We start from the raw sequence: 12,341 nt of genomic DNA, 5'->3' as shown, positions 1-12,341 counted from the left end.
TTGTATGGCAGACTTGAAAATGCTTGTGAGTCATGCTCCCTCCCTTTAGCTCTAATTGGGGTAACTGCTTGCTGTTGCCCTTGTTGGTCAATGGCTGACATCCTAACAACCATGAGAAACTGAGAGCTCTGTGATTGCCCAGAAAGCCTTCCCTATGAAGGCACTGCACAGCACACAGCGGGGAGGACAAACTATGGCATCCTTCCTTCTGTTCAAAGGGTCAGGGTGTTTGTTATTCATGGCTCCTTGAATAAATGTGTCCCTGAGGGTTATGCAAGCCTCCAGGACATACTTTTGAATGACTCGGACCGCTTCCAGGGGAAGGAGAGATGAACAGAATTTGCCCTCCATCCCTCCTTCCCACAGACGCACTCTGTGCCACCTGAAACTGCATTTAGGGGTGTGTAAAAACCAAAAATTGTGGTTCAGTTTGAATTCAAACGGAACTGCATGTGGGTGAACCAGTTTTGGTGAACCAACCGGCTGGTCCAGTCCATTTGACTAAACCAGTTAAATGGTTCGAGCACCTATACTTGTCAAGGGTGTAGCAAGACCCCCAGGGGCCAGGGGACGAACCCAGATAGGGGGCCCCCATCGCATGCCCTCGTGCCTCAAGCTATGCCCCCTGCATCTGAAATCAGATGTAAGGGGCAGGGCAGCTAACATCTCCCCGCCGCCACCTCTACCCTACCCTGCCCTGCTGCTCCTGCCCTGGTGCCACTACTTATCTTGGCTTCCAGCTCTGGGGTTGGGGTGATCCGAGTGGGACAGGCAACAGGCACAGTGGGCCTCTCCTCTATAGCCAAACTGCATGCCTACACAGTTCGACTATGGATGTTGCCCTTGACATCACGAGCATGCAATGTCATGGGCATGCCAGAGTGGAGAGACCCCCCACTGCCATGCCCGCCACCTGTCCCACTCAATCACCCCTACTACCCACCCCCCAGAGCTGGAAGCCAAGATAAGAAGGCACATGGCACTCTGAAGAGAAGGATCCCCAAAATTCACCTTCCCCATTGCACACTGCACTGTGCATAGCTAGAATAAGTCATCTGTAGCAGGTGTGAAGCTCATGTTCTGCACCCACTGGGGTAGCTAGAATGTTAGCCAGCATTTCTTTCTGTGTCTTCATTTTCAGTCAGAGATACCACCTCAGTAGGCCTTATTCTTGAATGTAATCAATATATATATAATTATATCATTCCACAAATCATTCCACAAATCAACAGGTAAAATAAATATCTTTCACTTGCTGACATGCTATTAATATATGATTGTTCAGGTTTGAAAGAAGTTCTTCTTTATGCATGGGCAGAATCAGACTTGATCCCGCTTTCTACAATTCCTCCAACAGCTATAGATCCAGCTTTCTACAAATCATCTTGACCAGGGTGAGAGACATTTGTGTCAAATTACACAACTTTCCAGGATTGAAGTTGCCTCTAGAATCCAGTGTAGATTATATGAGGACTGCAGCTGGATGCTGTGAGAATAGATGACTGCTGTATGGTATTGATGGCACATTCTTTTAGCAGCCATTCATGGGATACTGCAAAGGCAAACTCATTGCCAGGAAATTTAGGGTCAACAAAAGGAAGTACTTTTTCACATAGCACATAATTAATCTATGGGATTCTCTGCCACAGGCTGTGGTAATGGCCACTAGCTTGGATGGCTTTAAAAGGGACTTGGACAAATTCATGGAGGACAGGTCTATCAATGTCTACTATACTGGTGGCTATAGGCCACCTCCAGCCTCAGAGGCAAAATGCCTCTAAATAACAGTTGTAGGGGCCTGTGGGCTTCCCAGAGTCATCTGGTGGGCAACTGTGGGAAACATGATAGGCTTTGGGCCTGATCCAGCTGGGCTGTTCTTATGTTCTTATGAAGTTACAATGCATCTAGCAGAAATCCATAATGTGCATCTGTAGCATTATTACTAGTAAATTATATTACTATCTATGTGGTCGCTAAGAGTCGTCACCAACTTGACGGCACTTAATCAATCAGTCAATGAATTTACTATAGTAAGTGGCATTGGAGGGAAGTGCTGTGCTTGTTCAAATGCACCAGGCAGAAAATTACTTGATGTATCTCGATCAACTGATTGGAAAAAGTGCCCCTATTGCAATTGGCCTTCCCAGCCTAATGTTGAGCTGAAAGGCCAAGGCAGTAATGGCTGCATGGAGACTAATCTGGAAAGCTGACATTATATACAAGTCTATATGAAATCTTTACTGCTTACATGGTGGATGAGTGGACTTTAACTTGTAGCCTCCACACCTTTTAAAGCATGATTAAAAATTGTAAATAACAATTCTCATTTTTGATAGTTTAATGTATACATGGGAACAGAGAGAAAAAACTGAAACCAGGGGAGTCAAATGGCTAGAAAATCCAAAGGTCTTAGTCCTATGACAAGCTTAAAAGTATACAAGATAAGCACCGTGGTTATTGATAGCAGTAATTAAATCACATTTAAACTTTCATTACATTTACTTCATTAAAATTAAAATTGAAGTAATAATGCTCTGCCGTTAAATTAATTTAAATTAAAACAATTAAATTGAATTAAAAGTTAATTAAACATTAAATCTGAATTAATTAAAGGAATATTATTGCTATTGTTCATTATCACCATGCTTATCTGTATTCTTTTACATTGTCACAAGATAAGGACCTTTGCAAGTTCTAAATTTTAGGAATCTATAAATGCAGTTTATTTTGACTCCCCCTTTTTACCACTGTACATAGGAACACAATGCCATATACTGAGTCCATCTAGCTCAGTATTGTCTACACAGACTGGCGGAGGCTTCTCCAAGGTTGGAGGCAGGAATCTCTCTCAGCCCTATCTTGGGGAAGCCAGGGAGGGGACTGGGAACCTTCCCAGAGTGGCTCCATCCCTAAAGGGAATATCTTACAGTGCTCACACATCAAGTCTCCTATTCATATGCATCCAGGGTGGACCCTGCTTAGCTCAGGGGACAAGTCATGCTTGCTACCACAGGACCAGCTCTCGTCTCCTCTTCATATATGATATATCTGCCTATTGAGGATTACACTTCATGCATCTGATGAAGTAAACTGTAGCCCATGAAAGCTTATGCTACAATAAATAGGTTAGTCTTTAAGGTGCCACGAGTCTCTTTGTTGTTGTTTTCTGTTTATCTCAATCACCTGAGTTACCAAGTTCACTGACTAATTAATGATGATTGACAATCTGATAATGTCCCATTTGTATTTTATTAACTTGTAAGACTTCTCATTTATCCTGCAAATTGTGTCAAGCTCGACATTTATTGGAAAGAGTTTGTCTCTCTCAGATGTATCCCTAGAGATGGGGATGGTAATAATGTGTTCAGAAACATTCTGAAGATGAAATATATTGATGCCTGAAGCAGTCCTTTTGACTTCATAGCGATAACATTTTATCCTTCTTGTCTTTTAAGAATAAGTTGTTTCTTGGGCAAGCTGTTGGTTATGTGAATGTCAATTACTAACTGGTGACACTGTGCAAATTTAGATCAGTTGAAGATGTTGCTCTATGTTTTGTGAGACCTTCAATTTTGCAAAGGTAGGTACTATTGCTGTAGGGGCGGGGGCCACTTCTAAACAATATGCCTGCTTCATAGGAAGAAGAATTGTTTGTATCTCCTCCTGCAGTGGTAATGATTGGAAAACTTACAGAAAACAGTGCTCATGTATGGTGATTTCTGGCCATCAGTCTTTTTTTAATTAAAAAAAACCCCCAAGATAAAGCCAATTTTAAAATTATATTAGCATATGTAATTAGTATATATAATTATTGGTATATCAGATTCAAATTATCTTACTGCTGCTTAACCAAGGCCAATGAAGTTGGCCGAGTGGAGGACATTTCCCAGGAAGTATATAGGATCAGGTTTTGATGAGTGTTTACAGGAAGGGAATACAATTATAATGCTCTCTCATAAGGTGATATAATTATAATGGTCTCTCATAAAGTGAATGGAGGCAATGGCTTCAGGTGGTGAGTGTGCTATGGGGTGGGAAGTCTGTGTACCTTACCCCACCCCACCTCCACCCCCCAAATGGGTGCCACATCATTTGCCCACTGCCAGTCCACAGCCATATTTCCTCCTCTCCACTGCCCCTCTTGCCTCCTCCTTTCCTCCCCCTTCTTGGGTGTTATTTGCATGCCTTACCCCCCAACTTCCCCTCTTCTAATTTCTTTCCCCACTGCTCCCCTTGTGGGAGCATGCTCTGCCAGCCAACCTCCTGCTGCTGCTGCTGCTGCTGCTGCTCCCACTATCTCTGCCACAGTTGCTATCCTTCGCCACTGCCTCTGCTCGAGCAGCAGCAACCAGCTTGCTCGCTCATCTGTCCATCCATCACCACTGCTGCTTCCACAGCACTTCAGTTGTTTCTGTAGAGGGGGAATGGGGAGGCGGCAGCAGGCTCTGGCCCAGGAGGTGAGGCTGACAAGGCAGCAAGGTGAGGCCAGCAGCACAGCACACCATGCCTTGTGTCAGGCACCCAAATCCACAGAGCCGCTACTGAGTACACAGTAATTTGAGAACTGCTTTAAGATCAGTCAAAAGTGCTCTGTTAAACAGTGTTAAACACCCCCACCCACCCGCTACCTTTTGTGACAACTTCCTAAGCCTTTATTAGACTATGGTGAACATGGTCCTCTAGTTCAGGGGTTCCCAACCTGTGGTACTCCAGATATTGCTGAACTACAATTCCCATCATGCCCAGCTACAATTTATTGTGGTTGGGGGTGATGGGAGTTGTAGTTCAGCAACATCTGGAGTACCACAGGTTGGGAATCTCTGTTCTAGTTTTATCCAGGGCTTACTTGCCCCCTTTTATCTTGACTCCACCACGTCTCTCTGTGGCTATGTTCCAGTTGACAAGGGCAGCCTGTTTCCTATTGCTTTCTCTGTTAACTAAGGTTATTTATCCCTATCCATTCATGTTATGTCCCAGGGGCGTAGCAAGATTGGAGTGGGCCCAGAGACAAGATTTTAAAATGCCCACCCCCCCCTGCAGCTCAGCTCATGAAGTAAAGAAATCTTAAATGAGGCTGAATAGTGGTAACAAAAAGCATGGGGAGATAGATAGATAGATAGATATAATAGATAGATAGATAGATATTTTATTTATATATATATATATATATATATATATATATATATATATATATATATATATGCCACAATAGAACATCATGCTAATTTTCTTTAAAGGTTTTGTAAATTGTGGACGATGCAAGTCATTTAATGGTACTAGAGAAAGACATGCTGTTCTGGTAGCTCCAGGTCTTAACACTCACATCAGTTTTGGAGGATGAATACAACTGAAGGAAGCCCAGGCAGGTGCGCGGCTGGGGGAGTCAGTCATGTGACTTGCCTCTGGGGGCCCCCCAACACAGTGTAAAGTATAAGCATGGATATGTATTCAGTACTTGGTTTGGGCCCCTTTTGCAGCAATTACTGCCTCAATGTGGCATGGCATGGATGCTATCAGCCTGTGGCACTGATGAGGTATTATGGAAGACCAGGATGCTTCATTAGCGGCCTTCAGCAATTCTGCATTGTTTGGTCTCAGGTCTCTCATCCTTCTCTTGGCAATGCCCCATAGATTCTCTATGGGGTCAGGTCAGGCGAGTTTGCTGGCCAATCAAGCACAGTACACTGTATACTTTTCAGAGGTCCAATATTGTTCTATTCTTCAATCCTTGTCTTCTTGGTTCCATGTAATATTCTAATTTTCTGAGATTGTGGATTTGGGGTTTTCATGAGCTGTACGCCATGATCATCACAATTATAACAAAATAAGGCTTGACTTATCTCGCTTTGCATGTAATGCGTCTGTCTCATATATCAGTTTCACCTTTTAATTTGCATTACTGAAATTAATGGACTTTTGCACGATATTCTAATTTTCCGAGTTTCACCTGTAGTTACGCCCCTGTTATGTCCCCAAGTAGAGTCTTTCTTTAGCCTGCTGGCTGCCCCGCCTTAAGGGTCCCAGTTGTCTCAAAGTTTATGGATACTTGCTGAGGGAACTTCCTGTCAAGTAACACAGCACAGGACTAACTGCTAACTGTTTCTGGGGCAATGTTAGAACTCAAAGGAACCCTAACTTTAAACTGAGCACATTCTTGAACCTCAGGACAATGAGTAGGAGAGGGCTGAGGGGAATTATCTTGAAAGAAACTTGAAATAAGAGCCTTCCCTTCTCTGACAACTTTTAAAAAGGCAGTTAATACACATCTGTTCACTCAGGCTTTTCATTAGATTTGTAGTTTTTAATAGTTTTTAACGGTTTTAACATGTGTTAAGTTGTAAATTGTTTTAATGTATTGATGTTTTAATTCTGTTTTAATTTGTACTGTTTTTATTATAAACCAGCCAGAGACATGAGTTTTGGGCAGTATACAGATATATTGATTGATTGATTAAATGGCAGCTGAATTCTCTCTCTTTGGGCTGAAGAAAAATCCTTAGGCCTAGCTGGCTTTGTGTGGGTTCAGAACAGGGGACATGAAAGCAAAAAATATTTGCTTATATGCTTATAATTCCTCAGAAATCAATAGAGAGGCAGGAGGATAGGCATCTCCCCAGAACAAGATCTAACCCCATAGAATGATATGTTAAATGGAGAGATTTCTCTGGTCAAGAGGTGCAGATGGAACTGGGCATCACTGCCATTCTGTGCCATCCATACTATATTTTAGCTGATAGGCCTTCCCTGCAGGAGCACAGTTTTCTGTTGGGTGAGGACAGCACTGAGGGAAATTTCATTTTCTGGCTTCCAACTCTCACAAACATAGTGACGGTTATTGTCTGGGGTTGCTGGTTTTTTTAAGCACCAGAAATAAAGCTCATAACAAGACAGGCTTAACTTAATTCTTCCATTTCAATGCAGTTCAGCAGCAGTAGGAAGTCAAAACTCAGTCTTGGCACAGTTTGAATTCTGAACTGAAGATGGCATAATTTTTACAAGCACTTTCCTGATTGTTCTAAGTTTGTATATCCTCATAAGTCTGGCTCTAGACAAAGACTGTCTCTGTTGTGACCTTAAGTGTTCTCCACGGTTTCCCATTGACTTCCTTGTCTCTGTATCAATATAGTTTGCTTTTCGGAAGGGTGTTATTCCACTTCACTACCAAAACTGAAATTCAAGCAGAATTTATTCTCTCTTTTGTGTTAGCTTTTCTATTGTGTTAGCCAGTGATGCCTCTGGTTGCTCTGAAGATGATGTTTCCGAATATAACTCACTACCAAAACCAAGCCTACATATGACTCTGTAAAATATTAGCGGCTTGTCCTAATGAGCCAGGATTGCCAAAGGAGACAACTTAGGTTGCTCCTCTCTCCCATCCTGCCTGGGAGTTGCACCCACTGCAGGTAGTGTGTCTGTCAGGTGGGGCAGGAGAGAGAGGAGCAACCAAAGCTGCCTTTTTTTATGCCCCATGGCTCGTTAGGACAAGCGGCTACTGCTTTAGAAGGATCTGTTTTAAAATCCAGAATAATCTTTGGGCTAGTTTTGATTATAGTACTGATGATGGTTCTCCTCTTATTATTGGGGCTGGCAATGTTTCTCCCCGCATTATTACTCCACAAACTGTTAATATAACTTCTGATAGCCGCAGATATGCCAAAATGAGTTATGCCGGTCTGTGGCCATAATAAAGATTGATTGATTGATTGCCAAAATGAGCTCTTTAATACCACCCTTCCAGACCACAGCTGCTGTAGCTATGATGGCCCAGGATGTGGTCCTTTACTCAATAGAAGAGATGGTGAGAGCTTTATAGTTGCCTGTTGTACAGTGATGGAAAGATTGACTACCTTCAGATTACTACCTGTTAGCCAAAACAATGGGGTCCACCTTTCATCAGGGTGTCAATACAGTCAGAGAAGCAAATAATTACAGAGAGCTAAAGGACAACACCTACAACCACAGAGACTCCAAATTACCTTTAATGGCCATCAAGCGCTTGGAAGAAAGCCATCCAGTGCCAGACTGAAACCATGCCTTGTTGATGATCAGCCAAGCATTTGGATGAAACAGCATTTATTTTTTAGACAGTTTATGTCAGTGCCACACTTAATAGTCTCTTCTCCAAACGCCTCCTCTTGGGAAACTGAAACAAGTAAATTGAGTCAATATGGGCAGTATTCAACATTCAGACCACTGTTGTGCATTCATTCTCCATCGTTTTGGTTCCTGTAGGGCAAGGCAACCAGGGAGATTGCCCCCAGCACCACACTTCCACAGGCCCCGCTCTCTCTCCCTCTTCTGTCTCAGAGCCTTACTCAGAAGAAACAAGCGTCCTCGCCTCCCTGCAACCCCACTTCAGATCAAGCCTTTCCTGGTCAGGCTGCATTTTACTGTCCTCAAGATTGAGGATTCATTCCCTTTCCATTCATTTGCTGCTCAGCTCAATAGTTTCTGAGATACCCTGGAGAGAAGGAGGATAGAGTAGCCAGGTGAGCCAAGGGTCACTGCTGTGCTAAGCTCATGAGCTGCACGGCAGGGGTGAGGATGGCTGGGCTGGGGAAACAGGCCTCACATACACACTTTTCACCATTCAGGTAGGGAGGGAAAGGTTAGCTTTGCTTGTGCTGCCTGGTTGAAAGAGAGGAGTGGGTGAGCAAATCCCCCACCCACCCATTAGCCCCCCCCATGTCTTTATTTTAAAGGGGGGGGAAAGGGAGCAAGAGAGGGTTCCCACTCCCCACCCCATGATCAAATCTACAATACTGGGCAGGATTCTTTGTCGTGTGTTCTTCTTCCTTCTTGCCTGTTTTGGTGCCCATGAAATGTGTAGATAAAATTGACTTCAGTAATAATCAGTTCTACGCATCAACAATGCAAATAATTAGTGTCTCCCTCACTTCGATACTTGTTCTGATGAGCAATAATTAATAACTGTGGGCCAAGGCAGGGAGTAAGTTTATGTATTTATTAATTTTTTATCCCTCCAAGGAGTTCAGCAGCATTCATCCCTTTTTATCCTCACAACAATCCTGTGAGGTAGGTTAGGCTGAAATACAGTGACTGTCCCAAGGTCACCCAATTAGATGTGTGACTGAGCAGGAACTTGCTCTCAAATCTCCCCAGACATTCTATCCACTTCTATTCAAGTAGCCTGAATGGACTAGAGGGCTGGTGCTTTCTTTACCTGTCCCCTGAGGAAAACTGCCAGAGGAGGAAGAACCATGTATGCTGGTACAAGAGGGGTTGAAACTAAAGGACCACTCTTTTACCATATATTTATTTACTGGTGGTGAGGTGGTTCTGACTGGCATTAACAATACTGAAACCAGTATTCTGAATCAATAGATTCTCTCTTTAATCTGAAGAGTGTGCTGCGGGGGAGAGGGTCACCTTCTGAGAGCAAATCCACTATTCAGCACTCTTCTCACACACCAGGAAGCCCCGCACATGCTGATTCACCTCCAGCCCCACAACCCCCTAGGGATGGCCCTGGGTTCCTGCATCAGATAAGAGCTGTTGTACAGCCACAGAGGTGAACACCGATGGTGACCTACTGCATTAAACCACCTTCAGCATGTCATTGTGTTCCATTTTGCAGTAGTCCTGATGGTGTGGGAAATGTGTATGTGTTTGTGTGGAAGGGACTTATAAGCCAGAGAAGGCAAAATTAATATCACGCTTTAGTCAAACTTGATTCAAAGATAATTTTCTGCAAATTGCAATATGTTATGATGGCGCCTCAGTGAGGAAGAATTGAGTAACAGTGGAATAGCTGTATTGGTATATATGGTAAACAAATGAATTCATTTCAATGCTGCTGCTGATCCACGGAAGTTGTGACATCTACTAATTATTTTTAGACATTACAGTCCAAGTTGTACAGCAATCAAAAATGAATCACAGTCAACTTAGATTGCTGCAGAAACTCAAACTCTCCATATGATCTTAAGCATACAATGGGTCTCACACAGTTTTAGATCAGTACAGACTGTTTGCACAGGTTTTCCGGCCCTCTGAAGACACTTTCATAATGCTTTGAGAGATACAACTTGTTCTCAAACTGAATGAACCAACTCTTCAAGACTTTGCAAGAGTCTTGCCTCTGTGACATCTGTGAAAAATAAACTTGACTGTAACGAAGGACATATTTTTCTGAGCTGCATTATCCCTTTCCAAGCAAGGACCCCAGTATCAATTATGCCATTTCAGCAATTCAACAAACCATTTCTGTTCAAGCATTGAAAAATGAAGGTGAGAAGAATTTCAAAAAAGCACTACATCCAATATGGTTGGCTAACCAGGAGCCAGAGTTCAATGTGATAACACTGCAGGCAGAACAAAGAATGCTGTGCTGTCACTATGTCACTGACAATAGTGTCACTATTTCACCTAGTGAAATATCACATTGTCCTTGAACTGCACACATGGTCAGCTGGTAGTGTGCATGGGATTTTGGGGGAGGGTCATCTGCCTAAAGTAGGAAGCTTGGCCTTCCAACAAGAGCTCCAGTTGACTACTTTGTAAAGGTGAAACTGGATAGTAAGGAGACAAAAGAGGATGATGCTTGCTAAACCCTGGTATTGGGCAAAAGAGGCATCTTTTAACTGCAGAAATAGTCTGAAACTCTAAACATCATCAGATCAAATGTTCTTCCAGATAAGGGTTTTTTTTCCCCCCACTAGAATATTTTAAGTTCTCCCCCTTTATCTCGCCTCGGCTTGCAAAAGTTAAATGACTGTCCAGCTCCTAGTAATCTTGTTGAAATCCTACTGCCTGTGCCCGCAAGGCAATGAAGCACATCAACAAGTTTAGGTGTCAGTGTCAACATTCAAATTTGTTTTAAAATGAGAACTTTGTCTCATGTTGTTAAAAAAATAACATTTATTCATTGGTTAAATGTCTCCCAACATGTTCATAATGGAATGATTTCAATATGCATAATTTGTACATCTCTTTTAGGAACAGACTCAAGTGTGGCTTATGATGATTAGTGGGTGGAGCTAAATTGATGTGGTTGCAGATTTCCCTCTGAATTCAAGCACTGCCCTAAATGTCATGGTGAGGTATAACAGGGCTGGCCCAAGGGTTTTTGGCACCCTAGGCAAAGTAGGACTTAGTCCCACTGCCTTCAATATATAGATAAATGAGAAGTCTAGAATGAATTTTCATGTATTTTCTTAGCATTTGAAACAAGCAATATAATAATAAAAAGATCTATTTATATTGATTTCTTTTCATTTTCATTAATTCTAACACAATTATACTGCACAGAGTAAACTGCCCAGCAGCTGACACTTTAACACATTTTCTGCTAAAAATTGTCATTTATTCATTCATTCATTGGATTTCTATGCCGTCCTTCCAAAAATGGCTCAGGGCGGTTTTCTCAGGGCAGAGAAATAACAAATAAATAAGATAAAATAAAAATGCATGGTTTTTTAATTTTTAATAAGTCTCCTAGAGACTATTGACTCTCCTGGGGTGCTCACTCCTCACTCACTCTACACACACACACACACACACACACACACACACACACACACACACACACAACTGTACTTGGATTAATTATACAGATGATGTTGTGGCATGCACAGTAAGTAACTCACCAGGAATGTGGTGGGGTTACTCTTCCTCTCCATTACATCATAATGTATTATTCCATGGCCAGCTGACCAGCAGGATTTCACACAAGCAGGCATACAGCTGGCAGTGAGCACCCAGCATCTGTGGTTTTTCACTGAGCAACTGCCAGCTGACCGGTGGGCTCCCACGTGCACCTGAGAGGCACCCCCAGCCAGCTGGCAGGGCGAGAGAACTATCACAGGACAATACATCATATTGCTCTGTACTTATTAAAACCTTTCCGAGTGAGTTACTGCACATGCGATGGCCATCACAGTCAAGAACTCTCATCAGTCTCTGGACTGGGTCTCACGATCAGTGAGACCTGGTTTAGGGCGCTGAGTGGGCAGGGAGCCCTGGGTGGCCGGATCGGCTGCCCACACGATGGCCAGCTCTGAGACGGAGCTGGCAGGGGCTGGGGACCTCAGGGGCCGCGCGGCCCCTGGAAGCCCCAGTATGCCCTGCGGGAGACCCCGAGCCGGGAGGCTGCTTTTAAGCCTCCCAGCTAGGGGTCTACTCATGAGTAGCCACGGTGCAGAGCCACACCGCGGCTACTCACGAGCAGATAGCCCGGGTTTGCGGAGTGCTCGCTCCCCAAAACTGGGCTAAGGGCGGGCTACAAGAGCGGGTTAGCCGCTCCAGAACCACCGGCCTCAGCTGCGAGCCCGGTGGTTCTTACGATCACAAAAATCGGGCTAGGATTTTCCTAGCCCGGT

This window comes from Hemicordylus capensis, chromosome 4 (assembly GCF_027244095.1).
Source record: "Hemicordylus capensis ecotype Gifberg chromosome 4, rHemCap1.1.pri, whole genome shotgun sequence".
Lineage (NCBI taxonomy): Eukaryota > Metazoa > Chordata > Lepidosauria > Squamata > Cordylidae > Hemicordylus > Hemicordylus capensis.
Note: the sequence above shows the minus strand (reverse complement) of the source record.